This window comes from Oxyura jamaicensis, chromosome 6 (genome assembly GCF_011077185.1).
Source record: "Oxyura jamaicensis isolate SHBP4307 breed ruddy duck chromosome 6, BPBGC_Ojam_1.0, whole genome shotgun sequence".
In the NCBI taxonomy this organism is placed as follows: domain Eukaryota; kingdom Metazoa; phylum Chordata; class Aves; order Anseriformes; family Anatidae; genus Oxyura; species Oxyura jamaicensis.
In genome coordinates, this window is record NC_048898.1 from 25,352,799 (window position 1) to 25,368,581 (window position 15,783).

General features: G+C 39.3%; 1 protein-coding gene across 5 annotated transcripts in view; it reads left to right on the forward strand.

The window, feature by feature from the left end:
• Nucleotides 1–15,783, forward strand: part of ADD3 (adducin 3) — a 98,518-nt gene that overhangs the window by 14,884 nt on the left and 67,851 nt on the right. Inside the window, exon 1 of one of the 5 annotated variants that reach the window (XM_035329491.1) lies at nucleotides 12,833–12,910. The exons of the other annotated variants lie outside the window; for them this stretch is intronic. The gene's annotated coding sequence lies outside the window, so the exon portion shown is untranslated. Of the gene's footprint in view, nucleotides 1–12,832; nucleotides 12,911–15,783 lie in introns of those variants that run through there. 5 annotated transcript variants of the gene reach the window in all.

Sequence of the window (15,783 nt, forward strand, 5' to 3'; positions counted from 1 at the left end):
CTCCCACACCTTGGTGAGCTCTTCTTTTTCACTGAGGATGTAGCGTTGAAGCTTGTTGGAAGTAATCTTCAGAGCTGCCTACCTGCACCCTCCTTCTCAGCCGCCCCAGGAAAGCTGGGGTAGGCACATTGCTGAGCTTGGAAGAGCTGGCCCACCCTCCAGATGAATTCATCGCTTCCTCAGGGAGCAGAAACAAATGATTTGCTCATCTCTGCACTCTGATTGCCTTCGTTATCCATCCCAGCCAACGCTTCCTCTCTGAACAAGCCCTTAGTTCTCATCACGCATTAATCTGATTCCACCTGCAAGGACAGTATTTATACAACTGTATCTTTTCTTTCTAAAGTTCTGTTGAAAATGGTGCTCAATTCAGATGCAATGGATGTTCAAAATTCTCGTTAGAGGTTGGGTGGCACGTTTTAAATAGTTGTGGAGGACTGATGCTGCCAGGTCTCACTGCCTCCAGAGGCAAGTGTAGTGACATACCTGGTGATTCCAAACTGCCTGGTTGTGAGAGGGTTTTCACATTAAAGCACCAATCGTCTCATCTTGCATTGTGTTTTTTAGGTGAAAATTGGGCCTTTCCCTGATTTGATTTTGTTCTTCAGCATTTTCATAACTTCACATGACTTTTTTAATACCCTGCTTGGAAAATAATCTAGGGTAATCAAATACTTGAGCTTTAATGATAAATACAGGTGTTCATAAGTGGCAATGTCTTGTGAAAGGGCCAAGTTATTTTTTTCAAAGGTTCAACCTGAAGATAATTTGGCGACAGGGATTGTTTTCAGTTGTTGATTTAAGTGATGTCACTGGTGGTTAACTAACCTCACTTCAAGTACTTTAATTCCTATGATAAATACATCATCAAGGCAATAATGTTTATAACCATGAACCACTTGGGGTTTTGCTAATTTAATTTTGCATGAATATGGACATGAATATACAGTGAGAGTAAAATGACTATATACAGAGAGAATTTTTCTTAAACGTTGGATTCAATACTCATGTGAATATGAACTTGCCTGATCCAGTTCAGGAGAGCATTTCTTAAGAGTGCTGTTCTTAAATACTTCAGTATCTGGTTATCAGATATGGTGCAAGTCTTTGGGTTTTATATGGGAATGATACAGTCAAGCTTTCTGTGCTGTTCCAACCTGTTTTGAAAATAATGAGTTTGAATAAAACTTTATTGAGCTAAGTTAGTAGTACTTTATATATTGGCATGTATGAAGAACCAAGTTCTTCTTTAGACATTACTCATTTTCAGTTTAGAATGTGTTTATTATTCCTATTAGTCTTGTTGTTTGTTTGGGTTCTTATCAGAATTAAACAACTTTCTGTGTGCTCAATGATGGAGCACACTGATTTTTGTCGTACAATGTATATATTCAAGCTAACTCAAATTGAGTTATCTGGCCAAGAGCTCTATAGATTGGTTAGAGATGTTAATCATGTCATTAGTGATCTAAAACTTGGATATGTATTAGTTGAATTTCTTTTCTAACTCAAAACACTAAACATATTTGATTGAAGTATCTTAAGTGTTTCCACAAATGTGAGTAGAGTTATAATAACCGTTTATGTACTTTGAAAATAAACACTTGAGTTGGGGCAGTCCTAGATTAGCATTGTTTGTAGTAAAGAAACTCAGACTAGGCTTAGCTCTCTCCTGAAAAGTTTTCTTACAGCAGTGTTTCCTAAGCAGCATGTTCAGCTTTTTGTAGATAAGGGTACACATGAATTGTGTTTGTGGTAGAAACGTGAAAAGGTGAGGGAGTTTCAACCTTTTAGTCCTAGAAAACTTTCTATGTATGTAAAAAGATAGAGGGAAAAAAAAAGATGGCAAGTAAAATGATTAAATAGAGAATTTTCCTTTAAACATTGGGTTCAAGATGTAGGCCACATCTGTAATCATGTTTTCAGAAATGAGTCCATATTAAATGGACTCTCTGCCAACAGCATCTGGTTGCACTTTATGTACGTGTTTTCTTTCATAAAGAAAGCAAACCATATGACATAACCCCAGTCTGATAAAAATGATTGTTTATAATACTTTGTTTATTTATATAGCACCACAAGATGAAGTATTTCTTCATCCGAAAACTTTGCAGCACACTACAGAGGTGAGGAAATGACATCTGCATTCCCTCATGAACGGTCTGGGGTACTGGTCTAGTGTGGAGAATAAGCCCTGCTTGAAGGGACATAAAATTAGGATCTGAGTCGGTAATGGGATGTGAGCCTGATAATTTCAGATACCTTTGGAGGTAGTGCCCCATGTGCTGCGGTGGCATTGCAATGTTGGTAATGTTCCCGAAGCATTGCGTGGATTCAGCAACGGTGAGGCTAAGCGGTGACAAAGCCTTGAAGAAACCATGCCTTTGAGGACTAGTAGCAAGCCCCTGGTGCTGCTTGCTGCTAAGAGGTACGTTTGGAAGCAGTGGTCTGCTTTTAATAAAATAGACTGCGCAGCAGTCATTCGCATGAGCTGTTCAGACTAATTTGAACAGGTTGATCTTAACGATGCTTTTTAAAGTGGCTTTTTCACAAAAAGAGCCACCCCTGTGGGGCTTGTAAAGAGATCCAGCCTGCACGGGTCTTTTCTGTTCAGCTTAGGAAGCAGCAGAAAGACAACTGGAAATTCAGAGGTATGATTTCCTGTAATAAAAGGGCAGTGAGCTGTAAGCACCCCCAGAGCAGGAGGAAGCTACGTGGTGGGGCTTCACCCGTCGTAGTGCTCAGCCACACGTCTCATCGGCACGTGCTGACCCATGTAGCTATGGGTGTCAGCTGTAGCTTTCTAACATGAAAGTTGGGCCACCCACAGTTGCAGAAAAAGCTGTAGACTAAGGAGTGTTTAACTGAGTATGGGTGTACTGTACTTCTATCTGGAGGTGTTTGGAAGGAGCAATTTCCATATAGGCTAGCAGGTGCTTGAGAGATGCGGTGGGGAGGGAGAAGAATATCATCTGCTATTGGGTTTATTTCTTCTCATAGTAGGCTCTGATCAATCGTGCACTGGGAAAGGAAGTTCTGACAGTTTATACCTAGATAAAATGTCCTTGTGTGGTTAACTGTCTTTACCTGGGATCCAGGTTGACTTTCGTTTTGGATTTCCAATAGATTATTTGTTAGCAATGTAACGTGTTTTTTTTTTTTACTTAGTCATGAGAATGATGGTGGTCTAGAACAGATTTTCATTGCAATACTAGAATAAAACTAGAATTTAAATATTGGGGGTATTAGACCTGTTAAAATTAAGCATTCTAATTAACAGAGCTAAACACGGCTTAATTACTTAATGTAATTAACAGAATACATACTACTTTTTGTTGCTAGGCTGGAAGGTTTTTAGCCAAGCGCGTTTTTTTTTGCTGTGCATGATGACCCTGTAAAGGCTTTTGGGACTCTTTCCAGCTGGCAGCTTGGCACTGCTGAGCAGATGTGGCTGGTCTCTGGAGAGCTGCTCTCTACTGCTGGCTTTATTAATTCCTCATGTTCATATTGATCTGTGGGTCCAAATAAATGTAAATAGTCTCATATGGAAGTGGCATAATACATGAGTTCCTGTCGGTCTCTTCCTGATATGTTCAGGATACGTTTTGGTAGGCCTAAGATAGGTCTTACTTGTTGTTTGTACATGTGTATGTTTTACAGGTTTTTGGCTTTGTGTTCCACTCTTGGTGATTCATAGAGCATCAAAATATGCAGAAACTGTTCTCAGCACTTTTGCAGACCTCTCCAGATGATGATTCTGAATACTGCTTTTTCACGCAAAGCAAGTGGGCGAGCTGGAGGAGCATTCAAGTTTTCTGGAAATGCCCATGATTACTGAGGAACTGCTTTGCAGTTATCTTCTCAAAAGAGAGTTCTTCCACTTATTTAATGATTAAGAACTTGAGTTTGAGAGGGAGTGAATTTTCCTGTGATAAGGACAGATGGTGTTGAAAAAGCAATTGAAAATTTGTGCTGATGGACTTCAGTTTGATTTCTCCTGAAATCTAATTTATATCCACAAAAGGCAGGCAGTAGTAAACTGGGATTAGTATGACAATAAACTAAAATCAAAAGTTGCTGCTTTTTGTGTTACGCTGGGGAGTATAGTCATGTTGTCTTGTGTATGGAAAGTCTTTGCTTGCCACCTTTTAGTGCATTATTGTCAAAATACTAAAGTGAAGTTTTATTATGCTTCTGAAAATTAAGAGAGAAAATTGAAATGGTTTAGGAGCGCGTTGGAGATGTTGATCACAGGGAATTTCAGATAGTGTTCTGAAGCTTCCCAATGGAGGATGCCAATGGATAATGAATTTCCCTCTCCATTCATATGCTAACACCAATAAACGTGCATGTAAATGTTACTGCAGCTAAGGCGTTGCATTAATGCACGTTACTGACCTCATCCCAAGAAATGTACAGCACAAGCCAACTGCTGATATAATTTGGGGAAAACATTGATTTAAATGCTTAGTGAAAACAGATGTTTGAGAGGCTTTTGTGGGTATGTTAAACTCTTTAAAAAAAATATCTTATAATCCTGAACTGTAATTATAATAGCTGATTGTTTATACCTTTCCAATCCTTGGTCTCTGAGGCTGTGTTTTAGTGATACTGGCTTTGATAATTTCTACAAGGGAAGCACTTGCTGATCAGAAACTGGATTCAGATTGAGACCACCCAATAGTCACTGAATAGCAGTCATGGAAATATGTATGTTTTCATTTAGCATAAACATTTTGAACTTAATGACTTCCTGTTTCTAAGGATGAAAATAATCTTAGATTTTTTTAAAAAGGGGGGGGGATTATTAAAATAGGAAACTTGAGTACATGACAACATTTTGCTGGTAAGCCTATAGGTTGATGCTCAACAAAGAGCTAACTCTAAGGAAGGTTCCTGAGATGTTATGCTATTACAACATGTAACTTCTAACATTCTTCTAAGTTATGACTGTTTTTGTACAAATACCCAAACTTGTGCATTTTTTAAAACAGAAATAAAATGAGCAAAAAGACAACAGATGAGGAAGAAGTTGGGTGGCCAGGAAGACCGTAGAGAATAAGAATAAGGAGGGGGTGTTAAGTTGCATGTTGACTTAATGCAATGTTACAGAGGATGGGCTTTCTGTTTAAACAGATAACAAGCCTCTGTTTGCATTATCCCAACTCAATCTGAATAAGCAGATAATGCTGTAGAATAGTAAAAAGAAAAATTTAGATAAAACCTTAGGATTAGACTGGAATCATTAAAGAGAATATACAGCAGTCACACTCAAGTTGAAAATGTCAGTTCTGTCCTAGTGTTGCTCTTTTTTTGTAACTGAATTTGATGTAAAAGTTATTAATATGGCAAGCTATTAAAAGCAGCATATGAAAACAACTGTACTCATTTTGTCTTTTGAGTTTAGCTGGCTTAGCAGTGGAAGTGAGTGATTTGCAAAGACTAGTAAGGGCTTGTGTAAATTCACTGAGATGTGATTAGTCAGGAAATGTTACACTCATGTAGTGCTATTTTATTTTATACTGGAACTCAGTAAACAGTGTTGGCCTGTGACGTATATCTTGTGCAGCATTACATTGCCACTACATGCAGTGCTCTGTTTGATCAGTGCATGTGTTCTTCGTCTTTTAAAGTAATTTCTGTTGAAGTAATCACAGTGTGCACAATAAATCCTGGTAGCAGAAGTTCAGGATCCCGTTAGAAAGGTGGCTATTGAGAGGCAAGGAGGAGGAGATCTGCATGGTTGGATTCAACTTTGGAGCTAAGAAGGGATCTGGAAACCAAACTAGGCCTCATCCCACCTTTCTTGGGGGAGGAACATATAAAACTAAATAGCATCCTTTTTGTTTAGCAATAATGTACATATGTATTGTTCTTACTGTACACTTGAGTACCATTTTGACTTACAGTTTTGAAGAAGGAAATACAATTCCTTCCCAAAAGAGCTTTGTTAGAAGTGTGCTGGAGGAGCCTGGGTTAAGTGAGTCAGCTTGACTAAGCTGCAAATAATGCTTTGTCTCATAACTGAATAAAAACAGAAAACTTTGTTTCTGAAGGGGGAAAGAAAGGTTAGCAAGTCATGTTTTTGTACTCCAATAACTCTCATTTTCAAGAATACTAGATATATATTAAACTGCAACATTCATACTAACTTGGAGTTAGAGTTATGGGACTTGGACAATAATAGGTGTATTGTGAAATGCAGTCTCTTCCTGAGTCGAAACGTAAGAATTTCCTTTAGCTTTTGGTGGCAAAATAAGTTCAACTAATTGAGCAATCTTCTGAATAATCTTCTGAAGCTTTGTGCTTTGCAGGCATTCATCAAAGTAGGGATTTGTCTGTTGAATGTAAGTAAATTGGTGTATTATTATTGTTTACATCTTCTGTAAATTGACCATACCACTTACATATAGTTCTAATGGTCTTTTTTTTTTTCCTTTCTTTCCTTTGGAAATCTGGAATCCCTGTGGTGAATGACAAACCAGGATTGCATCAGTTAGACTTCATTATAATGGCTTTTGCAGCAGTATCTGACAGGATCTGTCTTTTGTCTCAACTTGGTGATATCAACCAGACAAAACTGTACAGCAGCAGTATTTTCATTGAATGACCCTAGATCTATTCCAATTATATTTCATTTAAAAACTGCAATTGTTTTCCTGTATTACTGCTTTATAGTATTTCTTCAAACCTTAAAACTAGTCTAATTTTCAGCTTGGAATTTATTATCTTTTGTATTTCTTGTAAGTGGCAAAAGTTGTTAGAAACTAAAGCTTGGCAGTGGGGAGGCAAAAAAGCAAAGACTTGTGTATCATAGAGCAGATAGAAATCTTGTTGCTTTTATATTTGAAACAACTACTGTCGTCATGTAGACACTGAAGTTCTTTATTTGTTCTTTTCTATTATTTGAAATTTCTTGAGTTGTGTGACTGTCTTATAAAAAGCATAATCTCCCCTTAATAATGTTGACTTGGAATGTGTCCTAACCTGTGCAGAAGTTTAGTTTTATACCATAGGCAATAGCATAAAGAGTTGTTCGGTGCCAGATACAAAGAGGGCAGCTGTCGTCTGTGCTGCCTTCCTGATACTGCTGATCTGGGTGCGCTCATCTGATGGTACCTGCTCACCTTTAGATCTTCTTTTGTATGTCTGTTTCTGCCTGGTTCTTGTTGTGTAAGACAGGGGTTCTTTGCTGTGGATATTCCTTTCTTCTCCTCTCCAAAGCAGTAACCGCCTCTCATCTCAGGGATTTCTGAGTGCAGCCTTCCGTTATAGACGTTTCCACAACAGAAAACAATCACAGTTTTCTTGGACAACAGTAATTTGGCAAAAAGAATGTTGTTGCTTCCGGTGTGTGTTTTTTGTTTTTTATCAAGGCAATAAATGACAATGTTCCTCTATTTGAGGAATTAAAATTATTCATCTCTACTGAAATATCTTAAAGGCCAAAGGCAAGAACAAAGTTATTTTACAATTTTGCATTGTTTTTACAGCTAAAGACATCATTCTACTTTGCATTCAGAATGATGCATGTGACAGGCCATTATCTGGATTATTCAATGTGTGTAATTAAGCATTTACTTTCCCTTTCATTGTACATGTGCTGGGGTTTATAAATCTGAAGTAACAATAATCTGTGCATTTTAAAACAGCACTTGAATAACTATTTTAGGAGGTTGATCAAAAGAATTTATTTTGAAGCTTTTTGTGCCTAAAATACATTCCTTTATCTTTTTTTAAGATGGGCATTGAGATACAGTTTGCATTGGAGTTGAGTGCAGAAAATATCCTGGCCTGTGGTGACATAGCCAGGATTTCAGACCATGTCTGTAAATCCCTGGACTGTTGGTCTTCGGGCAAACACCTGGCAATAGTTCTTAACACTGATGCCTCAACGTATATTGGTATTTTCCTTTTGAGAAGTAGGCATCTGTGTGAAAATGTCTGCCCCAGCCAACACAGCTCATATGGCAAGAGGAGAAGCTGGAGCAGGACCTGATGCTTTCTCTGGAGTTCAAATTAGCCTTACTAGTACTTTTATTAAAACTGCTTTAGAAAGATTTTATTTTAAATTCACTGTCTGCTTTTTATTGAATGGAAAGGAGACCTGAATTTACCTGGAAATGTGAATTTAAGGTAACTTTTTAAAAAACCCTCTATATACCCTTTTGGGGATATTGGGTAACAGGACTTGCTGTGTCCCTGGCAGACCCATGCGTGCTGCAGCACCTGCTGCTAACCACTCGTGGTGTGGGTGCTTGGTGGAAGGAATGTTTAATTTTAAAGTTTCGGAAGTGCACCGCATACCTCTGAAGTTTTTAAATTCTCCGAGGGATTCTGGTTGTGCTGGCCTGCAGGACCGTGGCCCTGCCTGCCTTCCCTGCTGTGGCGAGGGGCTCCTGGTGTCCCCAGCGTGCCAGGGTTGTCTTGGGGTGTGGAAGAGCACCCAGAGCCAGCACATCCTCTCTGGCAGGGGGTTTGGACGCCCCACCACACAGGGAGGTGGCTCAGGGGTCGCAACCTGGAAACCCCTCGTGGAGACCAGTGCCTTTCACTTGCCCTTCCTGGAGTTCCTGGAAAGAAAAGTTTTCTGCCTCGCTGGTGAAAGATGTGCTTTCCCCCTGAAAGAGGAACCGTGAAATGTGGGTAGTCAGATGTTTCAGAAATGTGGGCAGTCGGATGTTTCAGCAGTCACACAGGACCGGTGGCACACGCCGGCTGTGTGAAGTGCTGGGCTGGAACTGCGGATTACTTCTGCAGGATGCTCAGGATTCAATTCCTTAATCAATTTGGAGGGATTTTACTCTATGTGCCTTCTGCAGCTGATGCTGTTTGCTGCAGAAGCAGCTCAAAAACAAAATTCCCTCAGATTCTGTGAGATTTCTGTAGAAACTAATTTCATACCATAGCTGCAGACTGAAAATCAAGTTGCTTTGCATCCTTTCCACTAGAAACACACAAAATCAAGTTGATGCATACTAAATGCAAATATATTGGTCCTTGCTTCTTTGTGGACAATGAAGTCAATCTTCTCTTACAGATCATTTTCCAACTGAGATGCATTAAAGAACAGAGTGCACTTAAGCTGTGATCGCCATTCATTTGATAAAGTTGTGAGATGTCATTGCTTGAAGCAAAACATTCTTTATATCTTGCATGAAGCATTCAGCTCATGTCTTGAGAAAAGGGAATTCAGTTGTCCAATTTATTCAAGTCCATGTCTTCACTTCTAAAAGAAAAAAAAATAATTACAAATTCTAGGGAAAATTTGAACAGCTTGAAATCATACAAGAGGGAAAAACTCCTTGTTAGTGGAGATATTGCTCAATTGGTAACAGATCTCCTGGGGTTTTGTTTCTGATAAATAACATAACAATGCTTCCCAAAAACAGAGATGTGTTGCATCTTCACTGTGCCTCAGCTGATTTTAATGACAAAACATGTTTATTCATACTGGTGGCCCTTTGTTGGTTTTGGAGATGAGAAGGAAAAAACTGGAAAGGGATACTGTTGAATCGGTCGAGAAATTGGAAACAGCAACTGCAAAGAGTGAGAATGTTTGGGTTTTTGTTAATGTAGCGTTAAGCCCTAGCTTCATAGACATGGAAGAGGTAACTGTTGGCAAGGGAAGTGTTTCTGCCTCTGCTTTGGCCCCTTAGTACTGCTGGCCCAAGCATTTGTGTGGCCACAGAGTATGACAAAAAAAAATAACTTTTTTTGCGTTATTTTATGCGTGGTGGTATTTTGGTGAATTATTTCCCTAGTCATTTCTCACATGGACATGTTGAGTTGGGTTTCTAATTCATTGTTTTCTTTATGTACTGTGCATTTTCTACTCTAACGAATTTACTGTGGTATGCAGCCTCCTGCACGTTCGTAATTGAGCTTCTACTCCCTGGTATTCCAGAAGAGCCGTTGAAGAGATAAGAAAATACTTGACATGGTCATTAAAAATCATTATTCCTCTGAAGGGTCACTTGTTTTAAATTACCTTTGGAAGCTCAACCAGGAAATAAACAGCAGCAGGTAGTTCTCCTTAAGCAATCACCCCTGAAGGTGTTTTTCTTTCAGTATGTATTTTCTAATTTCTGTTACAGTATAGTTATATGTTAGCCTTTTTCCCTTATCACAGCCACTAAATTAGTTTATTAAATTAAGTTTTCAAATGAATCAGATGTTTGAGTCAAGCATCAGAAAGCATCAGAAACCTTCAATTCCCAATTATAAAGCTAGCTAGCTGCCTTTTATTCCTTGCTGACGGCTTTCATGAGTTTTGTCAGTAACAAAGGGGCCAGTCTGGCTTTCATTGAAACTTAATGCAGATTTCTCGTGCCTGTCAAGAGGGGTAGAGGAAAGCTGCAAAATAGCTTTTAATGATAAGCTGTAACTGGCTACCTTTGATAGAAAAAGATAGCGTGCCTTGAAAAATAGGCTTATAAAACATACTAAAAAGGAAGAATTTTACAGCAGCACAGATAAAAGCAGGCAGTTTTTAAGAACATGTGGCTGATGCTTAAAAACCAGTTGGGGAGACTTTTGCAAGTCTCCATCGACGTGTGGCTGTCCAAGCGCTGGGACAGGGGTCACGGTGTGCTGCTTGTGGCAGAAGGCCCTCGATATAGGTAGGGCTCCAAAAATAAATCTCAGTCTGTGTTCCTTCTAAAACTTGTTTCTGATTGTATTTTGGCAACAGCTGATTTAATTTGCAGAGCTGTCACTTTCACTTTGGTGAATTTGGTTTTTGAATGCTTTGGTACAGCTGCCATCATTCTGCTCTATTGTGTGTGAGGTTTAGTGCTGTTTGTAAGGGCTCTTGTGAAGAGAGACTGAAAACCAAGGGGAAAAAATACAAATTTCTTTAAAAAAAGAAAGAAAAAAAAAAAAGTAGCACTAGAAAAGGGTGAATGACTAAGTTGTATGACCCCAGTAGAGCTCACAGAAAAGATTGTGAGAGCTTCCCAGAGGGCATAATTTTTTTTTTGAGAAAATAAGAACTTAGAAAATAACTGTGCAGACATGACAGGAAGATAGTAAGGGGTTTTCTTTGTTCAGGAACAAATTTAACTTCTTAGTAAAGTAAATACAGTCCAGATGGCTGGAAAGTACAAGATGCTCCCAGGGGTTAGGGTGGAGGTTGGATGAATTAAGCTTTGTAGAAGTCAGAGGTGAACAAGTGAAAGATGAAAATGCAGTTACTTTTTTTTTTTTTTTTTTTTTTTTTGAAGTCTGTAAGTTTCTGTTCTTCCTGAGGTTTGGGGCTGGATTGAGTCTTTCATGATAGTGATTAAGTGGAATTGTATGAAGAGGCAAAGTTTCTGTTTATTTATCAGAATATAGTAGAAAGAAAACGGATAGAACCCATTTTTCTTTCAGCAATGGAGATGGTCAGTCTTAAATAATTTCAACTTCCAAATACAGTTTGTTTCAGCAAATGAGTGCTTTGGTACTTTGCAGCTGGGGGAAAAAGATCTAAAGATCTGCGTGTGCTCTGACTGTTATTACCTTTGCAGCAGTGCTGTTGTTACAAATCCAGCTATGACTTTATCCAGAAATTATTACTGGAAGAAAATAGCACCAGGCACTTGAAGTTTACGTTGTGAAATGTGTTCTGCTCGTCTACCACCAGGCACGCAGGCCGTGCCATGCACTCAGTCACTCTGTGGGGTGTAGGGAAAGGCCTCCCTCCAGTATGTGGCTGCAGGGCTTCCTTTTCCTTTCCTCTTTTTGGTTTTGGGTGTGGTAGGAGACAAGTTCGGACAGTCTCAGAGTGAGATGTGCAATCACAGTAACCTTGCTGGAATTGCTCGGTAGTAATGCTGCTGAAGTACAATGGGGGTAAACACTTTCACATCAGAGCTGGAGGAGAAATCTGCGTGCTGGAGCAGGTGTAGGGTTGCTGTAGATTTGATGACTTAAAAATAAGAACATAATATGAAAGGAAAAAATGGGATTACAAAGGAATCAATGGCTATGTAGGTGGTCCAAGCATTGAGTTAGCAGGCATCGCATCTTTTCCTAATAAAGATATCCTGAATGGGTGTTTTCTGCAGTAAAACATCAAAGACAGGTTGCGAAAACCATGCTCTGAAATGACATCTAACGTGAGAATGTGTTGGATCTTACTGATACTTTTAACGAACAAAGTATGAAAAGATTCCCTGTGGACTTTGCCTTGCTGTTTATCCTTGGACAGACCATCATTGCTATACCAGTACTGTAACTGCAATGTTTGGGTGTTTTTTTCTGTGTAAGTCTAATGAGAACAGTGTGTCAAATGCACATACCGGGGTGCTGGTCTTATTATCACATGTCAGACCCAGGTGGCAGAAGTCTCATTCCCTGAAACCTCTGTGCCTTCCTTGAGGATGCTGCAGAGGACGTGTTGGGCTGAGAATAAAAAAGGACTAAAGTGCAGGGCTGTTTCCTAGGGGTAAACAAATATATTTGTGATTCCCAGGCATAGGTGGTTAGCCTAAGCAATGCTGATAGGCAGTTCTTGTGTCAAGAGCACACATGGCAATAGCAGAAGAGGACCAACGATAAAGTTGTTCTAAGTGCATTGAAAACTAAACGCAGGAGTCAGAGCAAACCGCAAAAGGATGGAGCTGTGAAGGGTGGAGGGTGGGATTTCTTCACGCTTCTAGCACTCTTGACATTTTGGAACAACTGCACTGCTAAGAGTAGGGTCCTGGAAACCACTAGGTAGGAGTGGTTGGGGTGGATACCTTCTGGTGAGAAGCCAAGACCAATTCTTAAAGAGTGCAGTACAGTGTATTAGTAGATGAAATCTGGTGGTCAAAATGAGACTGTAGCAAAAGCTAATGTGTTGGAGTTGACACTGAAAGACAGATGGAAAATGAGATTCAGTCTCAGGGACAAGAAGAAAGCAGGAAACCTGGAATAGCAAAAGGTAGGAGAGGAATCACGTTGGGCTTTCACATTTGTATCTTTTTTTTTTTTTTTAAGAATAAGATAGATTTTTTTTTCCAGTAGAGATTTAAAGTCTAAGGAGTCCTAATACCAGAATGTATGTGGTATGGGACAAAGAAAGCTGTGAAAATAAGATCAGGATGCAAGGTAGGTAGGCAGGCGCTTTAAATAGCAGTTGGAAAATGCTAGATGGCTTTTTGGTGATGGTTACCCAAACCTTGGGCATAAATGAAAAATTATTTTGGGTGTATTGTGTGTAGCTTTAACATGTGCTTTTTCTTTTTTTGTAATTAAGGATGAGGGAGCACGCTCTACCTCCCCTTCACAGACCTTGAAGCCAACAGTGAGCTCTTGTATTTTGTCTGTCTTGAAATTCGGGTCACTGAAAGAGATGCAATATATTCACAAGTGTGAATGAATACAGCTTGACTAATCCTGCTTTCAGTCAGTATTTCACCTTGTTTCAAGGGGGCGAGGCAGGGCAGAGGTATGCAGTGCTCAAATGATTTTCCCAAGGCCAGGCAGGACACGTCTTACAGAGCTGTCTGTGCCTGTCATCCAGAACCTTAAACCCATTCAGGTGATTTCTGAAATCCTACTACTTCCCACTGCTTGGACTGCAATTATATGAACTAAGTTTAAGTAATAATGTAGTGCTTAGAATGCTCTACCTGCAAAGATTTTTGCAAACTTGCTTAAACACGGTTAGTTATAAAAATAGATTCCAGGCTGCAGCTGAATTCTTTATAACAATTAATTGCTGAGCATCGAGCCTTTAATAGTGGGATCCAAGGTAAATGGAGTAACAAATAAACAGTAAGGGAAATCTGAATTAGCATTTTAATATTTACATGTATTTAGCTGAGCCAGAATTCATAATTTAAGCCTTTTAAAAATTCTTCAGTAGTTTTGTCACATTTGTCTAAAATCAAGTTCTGCTTTCACTACTGTCAGCTTCTACTGACAGTAGTGAAAGTGCAGCCTGAGTAGCAGCGTTACATGGACTCTGCTCTGTAGTTTCTTGCTGTTCTGGTCATGTATCTTGGTGCAGCAACTGTAGGAAAAAAATAAAAATGAACTGTGTGTTTTTAATCAAAACCAGCAAATCATTTCTGGCATAGCTTGATACTACTCTGCTCTAATTGTGGAAATATGTGGTATATTCTAAATACTGCCTTGCCTTACAATCTTCATAGTTTGGGTAGTCTAAGCACAGGGTAGTTCTCTTTATAGCATCATCAGTAAGATTAAATTGAAAAGCTTTTAGTGTTCATTTTCCTCTGTTACTGAGAGTAATAAAACTAAAAAATAGCTTTCGAGTAGTCTTCTAAATCTCAGTACAGACTTCAGCATATCAGCTGATGTTTTATTTTGCTATTTAATTATGCAATGACTAGAAAAATATTTTTTTGCTGTGCTATTTGTCATTAAGCCAAACTGCTTTTTTTTGTACTTCATGTTTAGATCTTCAGTATAAACTAAAAAGGAAGGGAGCGCTCATGTGTTTGTAACTTTAGAGAAGGTGAGCTGTCTAAGACCAGAGGCCCTTTTGGGTAGCTTGAGGGTAGCATTCACTTAGTGCTTCAGGCAGCTCTGAACTAAAAGTGATGAGTCTTGGAAATGCTGAACATCGAGTGTCTTTGTTCTCCTTGATGTTCATCCCCCCACAGAGTGTCTACATTGCGGGTTGCATGAGCAAAGGGTCTGGTGGAGGCTGAGGGAGCAGCATGCTGGCAATGGAAGGGGTTTTCTGTAATCCCCAGGGACTCTGTAATCCTTATTCCATCTATTACACTCACAATACAGGTCTGGGTTTTGTGTTTTAGGCCTTCTCTCAAGGCTAAAGTTGGTATCATAACTGAAAAGAATAGAGAGCATTTCCTTCCCCTGCTGTGAGCTGGGACTGTCGTAACTCCTTAAAGAAGGCCGTGCTTAGTGTTTCACATGGAGATGCCTTCCCTGGCCCTGTGGGCCTCCTGGGTTGCCAGAGCCATATCCCTTCCTCCTTTCTGAGAAGCATGGAGCGTTTTTTTCCATGATCTGTTTCAAAATGGGGCATTCCAAAATTTCCAATCTTGTCATTCTAAGAGTGGATTCCTTGAGTACTGGTGTAATAATCCCTCTGCCATAGATCGTCAACAACCTCCTACACAAGCAAATTCTTCTAACATCTCTGTCTGAAGTTAAGGCATTTGTCTGTTTTCCTACCATCTAAACGTCTTGAGTTTACTTGTCTGGCACACTAAAAACATCAAGCTTTCTGTCTTTCATGGGTTTTGTTTGTTTTGTTTTTTCCTTCTGAAAATAATTTGGGCTCTTTGTAGCACATTTTGTTTTTGTTCTGTTTTTATGACTTGTTCCACTTGCTTTCCTTCAGCTGCAGTGGAGAGAATTAAATTCAGTTGTAGCCCTGATTAAAATCTTCACTTAATTGAGTTGCAAATTTGTGATGACAGATATTTGTCAGGGTGCTGATGATTAGTACCTCTTTGCATTCCTGGTACCTTTCTGAATTCAGATGATACTTTCTGGTTTTATCACTGCTTATGTTCATTTCTTCTCTTTTTCTCTCTTCTCTACATGAAGCTCAGCACAGGGAGTTAATTGCTTTTTTTTCATGATAGAGTGACTTGTTAATTAGCTGTCAAGAAAATCTAGTCCGTTCATGAGGCCTGTCTTGCATTTCCCTTGGAGTGTGTCTGATGCTTGCTATCATCACACAGGGTCTGAAGGCCAGTAGATCTCTAGTACTGGAAGTGCCAATGCACATTCCCATATGCTTTTTTTTTGGCTTCCTTCAGGGATGATTTGTGGTGGTGATAACATTTACAGAAATAACTGTGAACTGAGAAG